The 16,647-nt window shown below is 36.8% G+C and overlaps 1 protein-coding gene across 4 annotated transcripts in view; it reads right to left on the reverse strand.

Annotated features, from left to right (window-relative positions):
- LOC149196958 (jacalin-related lectin 3-like) overlaps positions 1-16,647 on the reverse strand; it is a 274,881-nt gene that overhangs the window by 41,827 nt on the left and 216,407 nt on the right. The window lies entirely within an intron of this gene.

Raw genomic sequence — 16,647 nt, forward strand, 5'->3', positions numbered from 1 at the left:
ACATTTGCCTAGGATTTTATAACATAAGAAAACCTTTAAATCCCTGCAAAACCTTCCTCGTGAGGATTAGATTGTGTGGATTATGTTGGGTTTTCTTCTCGCAAAGACTATTAATTTGCATAGCACTGTGCATCTTATGTTGGTTACTCACACAACAATGTTAAATACAGATACTTTGCCTTGGCCTACTCTGTTTTGTCAGTGGGCAATCCAACTCTGTTTTGTCAACGGGCAATCCAACTTTCAGCATTGAGGGACATTTCTGGGCGTTTTCTGTATTGCTTCATCTCCGGTAACAACCTTAATCTCCTTTCCGAGTTATTGCTTCATTTCTCTTTCATCCATGGGCCATGATACAAAATCCTCTTCCATCAATTGTACATTAGCCACTGAGCAACTAAAGAGTCTTATAAATTTCATTCAAAATTATTTCCCGATTGAAATGATTCAGTTATATTCTTGGGCAATCAAATCAACAACCAGCTGATACTAGAGTTACCTCCAAACCTTCTATTTCGTTTGTTTCTCCCTCTCCTTCCTCTGCGCTTCGTGGAAGTATGCTTAAAAAAAAATGAACGTATAAAAGTTGTTGTAATAAATATCTTTCTTCATTATGTTTACAAGCTTAGATGCCCACTCATTTAGAGAAAAACAGAACATGCTTCTTTCAACATTTTTGTGTTTTGTTTTGTACCAGAAAATGACATCAAACCTCACTGAAAATGCAATTTCCTCAATGTTATCTGGATCAACTCATATTCAACCATACCTACAAATGGCTGAACTTGAGCCAATACAATCAATGCAAAATTCAACTCCACGATAGCATACTGCAATTTCAGACGGAACACATAAGAAACACATCATGCTTCCAAAAGATTTCAATGATCTCGTAGCAACAGGCTTGCTACAAAAGGGTTCTATTATAAATGTTAAAAGTTGGACTACCTCAGCTATTGGTCCTTCAACGTAAGTTTGTTATAAATTTCTTATTTCAAATTTAACATTTTTTTATTTATAACACAACCGCTTCTAACAGTTATTCCTTTGACTCTCATTTGTCATGTAGGTCTATAAAGCTAATAGACTTTGAAATATCTACTTCATTTGCACCCTTGATTGGCAATCCAAAAACTATGAGTATCCCCATCACACCTAATGAAAACTCTCCATCCTCATCGGATCCACATCCTCCATCAAAAAGGCACTGCCCTCTTCCAACTACTCCAACCCCACCCGTTCAACCAGTTCAAATTCCCATCAAATCGTTAAATGCTTACCACTCAAACTGGTGCATAAAAGGATACGTCCAAAGGAAAACAGCTCTTCGACAGTTTCAGAATCAATAAGGACCCGGTAAAGTGTTTGATTTTGACCTGTTCGATACAGAGGGTGGAGAAATACATATTACATGTTTCAACAATGTCGTAGATTATTTTTTTGACAAAATCCAAAATGGAAATGTCTACATTGTCTCTAAAGGGAATGTAAAAAAGGCTAATAAGCAATACAACCACTTGAACAATGACTGGGAAATTTTGTTGAATGCAGCATCTACCATAGAACATGTTGCCAATGAAAAAAAACATAATCCAACAGTGCGATTCAATATAAAATCAATTGATGATACCAAAACAACAAACGTCAACTCCATTGTTGATATTCTTGGTGTTGTCACAGACATTTCCAGTGTATGCACTATACATAGAAAAGATGGCTCTGAAGTCAATAAACAAACAGTACAGCTTCGAGACATGTCAGGGTATAGCATAGATGCAATCTTTTGGGGAGATAATTTTAATGCCGTGTCACAGGAAATCTCCTCCCTATGTGCTACAGGAAATAACCCCATCATTGCAATCAAATCTGCACGTGTTGGAGAATTTAATGGAAAAAATATCGGCACTACAACGAGATCCATTGTTCTTGTAGATCCTGACATTGAAGAGGCCCATGTGCTAAAGTCGTGGTTTAAAAAAGAAGGCTCGACTGCAGCTTCTACATCTTTGACAACAAGATCTCCTTTTGGCCACCAACAAAAAAAAATAACAATTGCTGATATCTACAGTATGGACTCCTTAGATAAACCAACATTTTTCCAATTAAAGGGCACAATAACAAAAATTGGTATGGATAGTTTTTACTACATTTCTTGCCCGTCGATTGTTGGTGGGAAAAAATGCATGAAAAAACTTATTCCACAAAATACAGGGATGTGGTTCTGTCCAAAATGCAACGCTGAAGTAAGCGACTGTGATTACAGATACTTATTGAAAATCGACATACAAGATCACACTGGTGAATTGGCTTCAACTGTTGCTTTCGAAGACGCGGGCTCTACAATTCTTGGAAATAATGCCAAAGACTTCTATCTATTATCTTCAGATCCATAACTAATCAAGGAAATTGTCTCTAGAGCTCTATGGACAGATCATATCTTCACACTATCGGTGAAGACAGAAACTTTTAAAGAAGTCCCACGATTGAAATGCGTTATCATAAAAGAAGAAAAACTGCATTTCACGACAGAATGCAACAACATCCTCCGAGAAATTCAGACCATCTCGACATTGTAGATAAATATTGCAGAATGTGTTCCTTGCTTTTTGGAAATTCCTATTGTCCAAATTTTATAAATACAACTTTACAAGATATATTGTTGCATGTCTTCTTATGAAATTTTCTTATATACCATTGAAATAAATATTCGTTCTCCATTGTATCTAGCATTATGTTAGTAGACAAAATCACATTTTTTTTTCCTTTTATCAGCTTTACACATGAAACTACCTACATGTATGAAGAAAAAATACTAATACGTTCTTTCAAAAACATTTCTCAAATAAAAAAAAATCACATGGCACTGTTCAGAACTTAGATTTTTTTCCCCTTCTTACGCTTTTGCTTGCATTTTTTACCCTTCTTTCGCTTTCATACAATAACATGGTTGTTGTCTCCAAATAACATTCTTCTTTTCCCCTCCCTTGCTTATAGGTACCATAAATTTTGCGAATGGCTTCTTCTTCTAATAATGAACGTGCTCGAAGATACTATGCAACAAATAAAGAACGAATAAATGCACGGCGCCGTGAGCTTTACCAAGCAAAAAAAAACAACATAGAATGTCAAAAACACAAAAAACAAAAGGGTGACCAACCTTCCTCGTCTGGAATGGCCCACCCTGAAAACAATCCTCCCTTGCAATTATCAGACTCTTTATCTTCTCAGCAAACCTCTCAAACAAATACATCCATGCCTCATTGCCCTAACCCCTCCTTCGCACATGCTTTCAGCGACGTTTATACTGATCAAGCACATCGAGATTTCCGTTCAAAGCTTGATAAACTTCCACCTAAATGCCCATGCTCCATTTGTCTTGAATCATATCCTGGAATACATATCTGCAATTCCAACCACATGTATTGCTGCTCCAGATGCGTCTTTGAAACAAAGGGTCATCGCTTCTCATTATCGAACAACATGGACCCTGGCCCTCAACCAGCTACCCTTACGTCTCTTTCACAAATAGAAGAAATGCTCATTGCTAGGGTTAACCCTATACTGCAGGTAACACATGCACGTGGTGGCCAGTATAAATACAGTGGCCACACAATTTGTTTTCCTCAAGACATTACAAAAATCGCAAACATGTTGCCACGACGTGTTGAGCACTTGGACATCCTAATTGTCACGCGTCATAGTAATGACCATAAGGCTTATGATTTCATTGTCAGTAGACATCGCGTTCTCGCTGCATTGGAATACAAATTGGCTAATGACCCATACTATAAGAATGTTCGTATTGATTCCAACGCACTGGCATCCTTACCAGCAATCCCCACCGATGTCTCCTCCTCCCTTCACCATTCCAATACTACAGAAACCACTATTCGCCTTCCACTTGAACCACCCCAGGAGCTCACCGAAGATTTCACAGACCCATCTGCTGGCCAAACATCATCGTTCGTACCCATCATACCCAATACAAATACAGAAATCCAAGAAATCCGCCATTATTTGCATGCTTACAACCACCAATCTGATACTACAATTGAGTGGCCAACAATTGGTTTATCGCCAGTCAATGAATACAACACAGAAGGTCTACTCTCTATGGCTTTCCCCGCCCTTTTCCCGACAGGCGCTGCAATGCCAAATCAGCCAAGAATGAAAGCAGTGCAGTTACATGAATATGCACTTCATCTCATACGTTACTACGATAACAGATTTGGAAGCCACCCACGCTTTCGTTATTACATATATAATCTCATGATGCGGCATCGCAGTCAAGCAACAACGTCGATTTTTGTGAAAAAAAACATCACAGATAACTTTCCAATATCTATTCAAGATCTGAACATTCGATTAGAACAATTTCCAGATGAGCAATTGGCAGAGCAAGTCATGCGATTCGGTAGCTCTTTACGTGGAACAAGGTCATTTTGGCACAAAGCTAAAAATGAACTAATGGACATGATATCTCAACTCGGTTGCCCGACGTTCTTCTTCACATTAAGTGCAGCTGATACAAAATGGCCTGATCTTCATGCAGTCATGCCCGGATGTCTTCCTACTGATATTGGAAAACAACAAAAGTGGAGAAATGATAACATTATCTCTAACCCACATTTAACATCACTATATATGCACCATAGATTCACAGCATTTCGTGAGATTATCTTAGAGAAACACTTGAATACAAAAGATTACTGGTACAGGTACGCATTCTACCGCATTTTTTTTCCTCCAATAACTCTAAACAACATTCCTCACCTATTGCAAAATTATCTTACAAAAACGCATACTTGCTAGGTATGAATGGCAACATAGGGGATCTACGCACATCCATGGTTTCCTTTGGATAGAAAATGCACCTGATATGGAGAATCTCAACTGGGAAGACACAGAAGCATTCGATATTGCAAGGCAGTTCTTCGACAAATATATTTCCGCTTGGAACCCTCGTGCTCCTTCGACTTCAAACCAACCAAATGCTTGGACAAATCCCGAAGACCCTTGCCTGTTGTCCACACCGCAAATCTTCAGAACCAATCCTTTCAGTGACTATGAACAGCTCGTCAATTGTGTTGAACGTCACACAAAATGCTCGGAAAGCACGTGCCTAAGAAAAAATGGATCCTCACTCCAATGTCGTTATAAAGCACCGTGGGAATTACATCCAAAATCGGCCTTATTCATTGATTCCAATGGCCAAAAAACATACACCCCTGCTCGGAACGACGATCGACTCAATAGCCATAACCCTACCATCCTATCTATTTGGCGTGCAAATGTTGACTGCCAACCAGTACTCTCCATACACGCTGTACAAAAATATATCGCCAAATATGCATCCAAAGCAGAAAAAAATCTGAAAGCTTCCACGACATGCTACGTAGAATTGTCCTGGCTTCACCCAATGCTGACCCAGCAACATCCGCATTTCGAAAATTTCTTGCAGAAACCCTTGTTGATCGTGACATTGGAGCACAAGAAACCTGCCATATGCTGCAAAAATTACCATTAACATTATGTAGTCGGCCATTCATTTCTTTAAATGTAAACCAAAAAATTCTTATGCGCCTTCCACAAACGGACACCACCTCCACTACATCCCCGCACTTCATAGATATATATATATCCAGCGCCCTTCTACCCTAGAGTCCACTTCACTAATAAAGTTGGCAAGATCCTGGTCATATGATCCTCGTCGCAAAACAAACAAATGGAAACAAAGGCCTACAAAAGCAATTGTTCGGGTCATACCACGTTACCCTCCATACCATCCACAACAGAACCTTGCTACCATCAGGGTTGAACTTAATACAAACCTTTTCGTTGTATCGTACAAGATATAGGAGATTCTGCTGCAGAATTCATCGCAAATTGGCAAACATTTCGCCCATTTCACCCTACAACAACATGAGCTTGAATCTGTCACAAATGAACCTCGACTATGAATGAACCAACAGACACATGGAAATAAATTGGTCTTCCCGTGGCTACAAATGACACTCATAAAACTGAATCATGACACCACTATCCCATTGGATCTACAAAATAATGCAATACAATTCATTGAGAATAGCCGCTCCATCCACCGCATTCTTCAAACACATCAACATACCCTGCCGACCCTTACTACATTATCTCCAATGCAAAGAAAAGCTCTAAATATTATTTTTAATCATTTTGCTAGGAAGGATTATTTACCTGCTCTCAGAATGATAATACAAGGCACTGCTGGTACGGGAAAATCCCTCCTTATTAATTGCATCAAAGATATGCTCATAGGCCTTGCAAGCCTGGAACCTTCACCGATCATGCTCCTCGCCCCTACAGGGGTTGCCGCCTTCAACATACAAGCATCGACAATCCATTCTGCTTTGCACCTTCCTATAAGGGATCTTATGCCGTTAGAAGGTAGTGCTCTTGCAAAATTCCAAGAAGAACTAAGGCATATAAGATACATACTAATCGATGAAATGAGCTTCATTGGGCCAAAGCTTCTCAGCCATATTGATGAACGTGTTCGCGAGGCATTTCCCCACCAAAGAAACACTCCTTTCGGTGGTTGTTCCATAATATTGGTTGGTGATCTCGATCAGCTACCACCCGTCAAAGACATACCTCTATATGCAGGGACGAGCCACGGAAGCGCACTGTGGAACACCTTCAACACAGTCATCACATTAGACACAATATTTCGTCAACAAGGCGACAACATCGCCCAGGTTACTTTCAGGAACATTCTCCAGAACATTAGAGATGCAAATCCAACAATCGACGACTACAACGTACTCATGTCGCGCACAAATTCCTTTTTATCAGAAGAAGAAATATGTTCATTCCATGATTCCATGCATCTATTTCCAACAAATGCTCAAACAATGGTCCATAATAAGCAAATGATGAAATCTCTAAACACTCCTATCGCACGATCCATTGCTGAAGATGACAACACATATTCCAGTCTTTCCTCTGAAGATGAGCAACTTGAGCGAATTGTATTGCTATGCAATGGCGAAAAAGTTATGTTGACTTCCAACCTTTGGGTTTCAGCCGGTCTTGTTAATGGTTCCCTTGGAAAAATTGTAACCATCTTTTACAAAGAATCAACTGCACCACCACAAATTCCAACATTTGTTGTCGTAGATTTCCCCAAGTACATTGGGCCTCCTTGGGATGAAAGAAACCCCACTCACTTGCCTATTCCAGCAGTAAAAAGAAATGGTCGTGCACAAATTCCACTGAAGATGGCTTGGGCTTTAACCATACATAAATCTCAAGGTATGACACTTCCAAAAGCAACAATTGACATTGGAAAAACAGAACGTCAAGGTCTCACACTCACAGCTATTTCAAGAGTGCCTTCTCTACAAGATCTCTGGATTAACCCTGCATTCAGTTTCGATCGTTACAGTAAAATGAAGGACAACAAAAACATTGCTCGCAGAAAAAACGCAGAAGAAATTCTCCGTTCAATGCCGCCTCCAGATAATCTGCTCCAACCCGTACTTTGACATCACCAAAAGGTTTCCTCCATTTATTTACCTCATTCTATTTCATAACATACTTTTCATATCTTTCAACAACAACAAACTTTAATCAATATTAGTAAATAAGCAAATATTAGAATGTCTTTATATTATCTGTACATCTCATTCTAACCTTTTCTTTCTTTTGCAGCAGGCCACATGGGCTCAGAAATAACATACCTTCACAACTACATGTAGATTGGCAAGTAAAAAAACTGCATCTCCAGCTGTGCATTAACCTCCAATGGTGTTCAATATGCCGTTATTCACCATGCATCTTCCACTAACAATATATGGATCCCCATAGCAAAGGTAACTTCATTACCATTCATTCCAAATTCATTTTAACACAACTCACCTGCAAAATATTGCTTATAAATTTCTGCAGCTGATTTACATATTACTAATTCTAACAAAATATAAATTTTGCAGGTCCATTGCTGCTCCTTCAGGCCTTCGCTACCTCCACCATGTTTTCGTACAACTTCAAATATGGAATGACAAGCACAATGTTCTTTAGACTATTATATTCCTCCTCGAACCTCTTTTGTTACAATTCACTGTTTGTATTTTCCATTTCAAACTTGAAAAAGGATGTTTCAAGATCAAATACCGTTTTCATGGTTTGTTTCCTCACAACTATTTGTGTTTTCCATTTCAATCTTTAAAAAGGATGTTACAACACACTATTTGTATTTTCCATTTCAAACTTTAAAAATGATGTTACAATACACTATTTGTATTTTCCATTTCACACTTAAAAAAGGATGTTTCAACATCAAATACCATTTTGATAGTTTATGTCCTCACAACTATTTGTGTTTCCCATTTCAAACTTAAAAAGGGATGTTTCAAGATCAATGCCATTTTTATAGTTTATGTCCTCACAACCATTTCATTGTCAATGGGTTTTAACGTATTTTGTTTACAAAATCAATTGACTTTAATGATTATAATATGAATTTTCCATTTGAGTAATGGTTTCTTAAATAGCCCTTTCCAAATCAATATGGTTGCCCGGTTGTTGTTCGCATATTAATTTAATTTCCAATTTGAATAATGATTTCTTAAATAGCCCTTTCCAAATCAATATGGTTGCCCGGTTGTTGTTCGCATGGATTCATTCATTTATCTTCACCTTTAACTCCACAATTTTTACCAACTACAAACAAAGGTCTCTAAACAGGTTCAATGCATATTTATGGCTACTTGCATTCCATTTCAACGGTTTTAGGCATCGCTCCCTCAAATTAAAAATCGAATTCGTCGACCCTTGCTTCCAAAAAAGCCCGCAAAACCCTATTCACGTTTCAATATTCTTCCACGCACTATGCCTTACGGCGTTTCCTTTGCAACACTAGGTGCAAATGCTAGTATATAGTGTCAATGCAAATATCTAAAAACCCTCTTTACAATTGTTCAAATCTTCTTTCCTATTTTTGATATATTCATGCTAAAAACTCCCATTGCATGTGCAATTTCCGACCTAGTACAAATAGTTTTTATTGGAGGGGCTAGTCAACTTAGTTGGGTAGCTCAGTCGAGTTGACATAATAAATACATATTGTAGAGTCGGTCGACTTGCTAGTCGAATTGACTGTTTGAGTTGGTTAAGGATATTTGATTCCAACAGCTGCACTGTCGTAACTGTCGACACATGATATTTATATATATGAATGTATGCACATCAATGGAATGGTTTGATTTTCTCATTAAGAGAATATAATAAAAAGTATTTCTTTGTTGGTTCTCTTCTACCTTGTCTCTTTTACATTACTTTTATTTCATGTGATTATGTGAGTTTTTGTTTTTCCTTTCTATTTATAACTAACGTGCACTTTCTACTAGACTACAGCATTCGCTTCGTTGTCGGTAGTATTGGACTTGTACTTGTAACATGCAAACGTAAATTTTAACTTTACAAGATATACGCCAATGGTGGAAGAAGAAGATTAATAATTATTTAAATAACTACGTGAGGAGAAATAAATTGTTAATTACAGAGGCTAGGGCACATTTTTTTACAAAAGCACATGAACTATTCATCGAAGCAACGCCAACCAAGATTAAGAAATTCCTTCATCAAACCACTAATGCGATGGAAAGAAGATGAGGGAAATTGACATTAAAACTTACAAATGGTGGTCGAGCCAATCTACATGAGTGGGTCGAAAAGATATTGGACAAATTTTGTGAGGAGCAAGCAATACAAGAATGAACTTATATTGATCGAATTAAAACAAGGCTTTTCAATGATTTTTACAATAATTTTTTTGTACCATACCGACCTTATTACACATGTTTCTCCTAGACAAAGGAGACGGCCATATGGTAGAATTCCAACCACCTCTTCAATAACCACTAAACTACGACCATCGTTAGAAGCAGATCAACTGGGAGAAATTTCTAGCCGCTCATTGTAAAAGCACAAAAAAAGTGTGATTATTTCTTGAGCAAATAAAAAATGGATGTTGATTTTTCCCTCGTCGACTGACAATAAGTTTTCTCAGCATGGGGGGTAATTATCTGTGAATAATAAATTAGAAAAAGCAAAAGAAGGAAAAGGAGAAGTATTAATATATTAAAATGGGAGGAAAGTGGTCAGCTGCAAAGAAATGACAAGATGAAGATAGCATATGAAAGACTTTAGATGGATTTTGATTGTATAAACAGTTGACCAACATTAAAAAGCAGGACAAGAGGCAAAAGATACGAGAACAAATAAGAGAAGAATACCATAGAAAGAAAATTCAAACTCAGGAGCGTCAAACCGAAGATGCACAAGACTCCTCTCATGCTCAGCATCCATGAGTTGAAGCGGTGTAGCACTTCCCGTTCCAAAAAATACTATTAATCTATAAGTCTTGGAAGGCAATTAGACAAGATGGAAATGAACAACTCTGGTCCAACATTACCATAATCACTAGTTGCATCAATACCAAGTCTCTGCATTCAAGAATTCCTTCAACAATGACTGCATTTTAATTCAAAATCATCCACCATTGGGTATAGGAGTGATGAACAAGATAATTTAAGTGATTGACTAAAAATTGAAATTCTTGTTGTAAATCAAACATGTATTCATAATCAAGAAAATGAATACATACTTCTCCACATTAGAGATATCGCGAACATACCCCACCCCATCGCAATTATTATCTGTCGAGGAATATGAAGATACAAACCCAGCCATTGAAGAGTCACGACTCGGGACAAGTCGGTAAGTTGGTTCATGGAATATATAGAAAAAGGTTTTCAAACCAACAAAATACTAATAAATGATGTCGAAGTCAAAGTAAAATAAAAATAAAGCATTCCACACTAGCCAGAAGTTAAAGTTGATAAGACCGACTAGTCAAATAGTCCGAAAGATATTAGGACCCCTAAAGGATGCACGAAGTATAGACACGCGAAAAATCCCTTAAATTTTCTCAACATACTGAAACAAATGATGTGGAGTAGTCACACACCTCGACGACTGACAATACACTAGAAGAAAAGATTGAAAAATTATAATGCTCTTTATTGGCATTATCCCTCCAAAAAAACAAAAGAAATCGTGCATTAACTGTAGAAGTGAAGGGAATAACAAATATAATTGTAAATTTGTTGATTATTTTGATCAATATGTTCAACGAGTTCAGTCAGATACATATTGGGATATATGTTGACTTGCGTCAAACCACAGTACTAAAGAGTGTTAGTATAATTTACATAATACTAAGCCTAAATGGTGTTCCATATATGAGGATAATAGCCCCTCAATGCAAGAAGGTCATTCAAATGTGGAGAACAATCCCAAATATCATGTTGTTTACCATACTCAGGCTTCGAATCAATATAATGAGCCACCTATCCAAGGAGGAAGAGAAAACGAAAGAGGAGGATATGGTGGTTGAAGGGGAGGACACAATGGTCAAGGTCATGGTAGAGGTTGAGAGTGAGGAAGATTTATTATTTTAGATGCTACCAAGAGGGTCCCGCGGCACCTAGATGCCCACTAAAAGACAAGACCAACTTATGTTCTTATAATATGTGTGGTTTAGGTGAGCACTCAGTGGAGGATTTCCCTAAAATTCTTCAAAATATATTAAATAAAAGGGTCGTCAATTTGTTAGTCCTTTTCAAAGGAAGATATTATAAATCTGAAAAACCTCCATGTCTTTACTAGGTCTAGCACGAGTCAAGAAAATACTTCTTGGAATCAACGAATCCTCTGGAACTATTAAAGGAATAATAATCATTTGGTCGCCTTGTTGAACTTGTAAATATATTAAAAGATTGTAATGTAGGAAGAAATCAACGCAAAAACGTGTGCCATCTCCATAAAGTGGATTTTCAGACGATGACAACCCTCAGGTAAATCTGCAAGTAAATGGATATATGATGAAACAAGTCATGGTCAAATTTGGATCTCAAGTAAATATACTTTCAAGAGAAACATGGATTAATTTTGGGAAACCATCACTTCAGAAGACTAATAACTATCTTCAACTAGTTTACCAAAGGTTCAGTGAGCCAATTGGAACACTATGACAACTTAAGCCATCAATTATGGGAATTTCGACCTTTGTTGACTTCGAATCCATGGACTTAGTCGATGGAATTCCGGCTTATCCAAATTTAGTCAGGAGACCATGGGGTCGAAGGATGAAAGCCACCATATCTTTAGAAAAAGACATAATTAAACTAGAAGGTAATAATAATAAGATAATTATTTGCCTTAACCCTCGCGAAGGAAATCCTTTGGTTGAACCATGGGAAAAAAAATCAGAGACAAGGAGGCTATATCAAGTCCTCCAGGAAGATAAAGGAAATTTGGAGCCTAATGTATTCAGAGAGATATTAATCGGCTCCCCACTTTCTATTGGACAAAATTCTGACACCAAGATCTATGAATGTAAAATCGACAATTATGAATCTAAAGTGAAAGAACGTTAGACAATTGAAGAAATACCAATGAAGAATGTTTGGTCATGTTTCACCATAAAATCTATTGCCCATAATCTAAGAAAGGAAAAGCAAAGGAGTGTCATCATTGTTACAATTCGATTTAAATGAACACTCCAGTAATATACTTAGATTCAAGAAATGGGCTTCTCCTATGAATCACGTTGACCAAGTGACCAAATATATTGGAGATCAAGGGAGAATGTAGAGCTTGCTTCATACTTTCCTTGGTCAAGCAGCTCCTTGGTGGGATACTCATTCGACCCAAATCCAAACGTGGACAATAACAACAACATATTTTGTTGAAAGTTCTGGAGGCCATATGTTATCAATAAAAGAAAATATCCCAATATTCAAGCCCGTACAAGATCTCGTTATTCATATACAAAATTGTGAGTCATAATGGTGAAGAATTAGATATAGGGATGAAAAGGTTTTGCCTCGTATGTTTCCCAACACTTTGGATAATTTTCCTAATAAATGGTACAAACTGGAGGAAGCTCGTGATCAGTCATTACAAGGGAAAGAACTAAAGATAATTTTATTAAGGACTTTGAATTCTAGCCAAAAGAGTAGGAATTGGTCAAGGAAACTCGCTATATTAAATAATTTTTGAAAGAAAAATCCTTCAATAAGTGGAAATAAGAAGTAGAAATTGACATCTCATCAAATCCTATATGCAATCATGTGTCATGCTTATCAAATGATAAAATTTCTAGTCATTTGTAGATGGAAGATACTCATACTACTGGTCAAATTTTTTGTTGGAAGAAGGAACATTCCGAAAATCTCAGAAAAATTAAATCAATGTTTAAAGTGGAAAAGAAAGAAAATGAAAACCTTGATCAATTATACTACATTCCGAAAATCTCAGAAAAAATAAATCAACGTTTAAAGCGCAGAAGAAAGAAAATGAAAAGCTTTGATCAATTAGACTTTCCACCCACATATCAACAGGTAAAAGTCAGATGTCAGAGACTCGACAAGTCAACGGCCCCTGAATAGATGGATGTAGAGATTAAAACAAAGGAAGTTGATATATCAAATGACGACCAACCTAAGCTAGCCCAAATAGGTGACTACTAGTCAGACAAACAAACAACAAAATTTATCAACTTACTAAAAGAGTACCAAGAATTGTTTTCCCATAATTATAAAAGAATCAAGGGACTTGTTAAGGAAATGGGGGAAATGAAAATTGACCTCATTTCAGGAGCGAAACCTATAAATAAAATACCATACAAACTTGCACATAAATATAAACCCATTGTACAAAAAGAGATAGAAGGGATGCTAGTTGTTGGCATCATCTACCCTATCAATAAGTCAGAATAGGAAATTCCCATGGTTGTGCAACAAAAAGAGCACGACCCTACAAGATTGGGAATATGTGTTGATTTTCGTGGACTAAACAAGCTCACAATAACCAATCCATTCCCTACTCCATTCACATATGAAATAATAAATGAAGTAGTGAGCCATGAGTGTTATTCCTTTACAGATGGATTCTCAAGGTACAATCAAGTGCCTATTGTGGAGGAATACTAGGAGAAAACCACATTTGTTACTGAATTTGGGCCTTTTGCATTCACAGTAATTCCCTTTGGTTTAAGGGATGCACCTGCAGTGTTTTCAAGGATTGTATTCAAATCCTTTCAAGGATACATCTATAATACAATGGAATTATACTTTGATGATTAGACAATCTATTCATTATTAAAATATCATATTCAATGGCTATGTTTAAAGCTCGAAAGATGCAAACATATTTAGTTATCTTTAAACATCAAAAATGTATTTTTTCTACACCAATTGGAATACTGCTATGTTATGTAGCATCCAAACGGATGGAATAAAGGTAGACATGGCAAAGATCAAAGTAATTTTCAATTTAAAGCCCCCGATTAATAAAAAAGCAGATCAAAATATTTTTTGGGCACACACGATACTACAAGATTTTGATAAGGCATTATTACTTTTCCAATGGAAGAATTACTGAAAAAAGAATGTTCCATATGTATGGACGACATAATGCAAGGAATCGTTCAAACTATTAAAGAAGAAGTTGGTTGAGGCACCTATCTTAAAATTCCCCGACTATCATAAAAAAATTCATGCTCATGTTGATGCTTCTAATATGGTAGTCGAGGTCATTTTAGCACAACCATACAATGAGTCTATACATTATCCCAATGCTTATTCTAGCCAGAAGATAAATAAAGCTGAAAAAATTACTCGAAAACTAAAAGAGAATCACTCTCCATTATCCTTGCGAATCTACACATTTAGCTCAATTTTTTACCTTCAGCTCAGTTTTGTACCTTCGCTAGAACTTCAAATGTGATGATCGGATTTTTCTTGGTTGAATACTCAAATAGGTCAAATGCATTGCTTATAAATAGTATTTTTGTGTGGTTGAATTCCCTTTATGAGGCCAACTTGGTGGAGGAGTAATACATGACCAATTTACATAAAATCAATTTTCTTTCTTTGACATAACAAGCCCAAGAAGGGTCTAGTACTTAATGACAAGGACAGTGACTTATGACACAAATCCTAGAAGCACTCAATGGGTGCTTTGACCTAGAAACAAAATAAAATGAGCATGAAACCCATGCTTATAAAAATAATTTTCCTTTTGATTTTTACAATAATTTTATTTTAACAAATACATATGAATTACATGATTTCATGAGCTAGACAACAATCATGAAGACCGATACTAGCTACATTTTCAACATAAAGTACTTGCCAAGTGATGACCCACCTTCCTTCAAGAGGAATGTTGGATGGTGAGAGGTGTTTCTCTGTTGCAAATGGCAGAGGAATGTGGTATATCATTGTATAGGGAGTAAATGTAGGGTTGTTGGCTGGCTAGTTGTCCAAAGTAGGAGACAAAATTTCTCCTATAGGATTACCCACTTTTGGTGGGTAACAGGTCTTGTAATTAACAATGTAGGAGGATATAATGCTAAGAGATTTGTCCCAAAGGTCAAGCATCTCATAAAGGAGTAAGAGGATAGATCTCTAGTCTTTGCACTATGTGAAAATCCTCAAGGAACCATGAGAGTCTTTGAACAAGCAATTATAACGACCATAAATTTCATAATGATAGGGGACTTCAAGAATCCACTACTCTGATGCTCCCTTTGAGAAGTTGGCATACGTAACTCATGGGAACATGCCATACACTAGGCTAGAGGGACCCTTAGGCTATATGGTACCTATAATCTGGTATAACCAAGAGTATAGATGACATTGTCTTTGAAGTGCACGTACATGTCAAAGTAGTGACAAAGTTTTGGAGTTTACAGGCCTGTTGACCACACTTTGTCAACAGCCCAAGAAGCAAAGTACAAAGCAACAAATAATTTTTTTTCAAATCAATGTCATCATTTAGTTTCCATTTATATCATTGTAAACTCAATTTCTGCGAAGTTTATTGTAAATTATGCTAGTATGACCATCGAGTCATGTAATTGCACCTAGGTAAGCCTATGATTTTTCTCAAAGGATTTCATCCTAGGAAGTTTTTTAATCTCCCCAAATTATGTGTGCTTGTAAACACGGATAATCAACAGAGCTTTTCTTCTAGCTATAACCCCAAAGCTAGGGTGGAATTCTTTGGCAATGTCTTAGGTGAGTCCTCGTGTTTATCGAGTCTATTTTAAAAGTGTGTTTAGAAATAATTTTAATGAATAGCCCTCATAATTAGACACCAATACCATGGTAACCTCACCGGCCTGCTAAGCACGCGCTCGAAGAGGAGACATCTGACTTACAAAAAAAATTAGAACCATGGCTAAATTATTTTATTATAATCACACTTGGTTTCATACTAGATCATATTGTGTCACAGAATTGGGTAATGTCTTGAGGGTCTATGTCTAAATGTGTTTTCCCCTTCTAAGGATTGATATTGTAATAATTTGATGTAAAAAATATTTTAGTGCATGGTTACTCATAATTAGACACCATGGCTTAAATATTTGAGGGTGGAAAAATAATTAATCCCCTCTAGAACCAATTAATTAATTTTTCTGGCAAAATTAAAATAAAAATTCTTAGCGTCCCTAAAGACATGAGGAGCCAGAGCCCTGACAATTTCAGTTCTCCTAGGGACACCTTCGTTAAGTTAAATTTCGATGGGGCTTCGAAG

Source organism: Pinus tabuliformis, chromosome 2_2 (genome assembly GCF_031772625.1).
Source record: "Pinus tabuliformis cultivar Carrire ecotype Pingquan chromosome 2_2, CPIR1, whole genome shotgun sequence".
NCBI lineage: Eukaryota > Viridiplantae > Streptophyta > Pinopsida > Pinales > Pinaceae > Pinus > Pinus tabuliformis.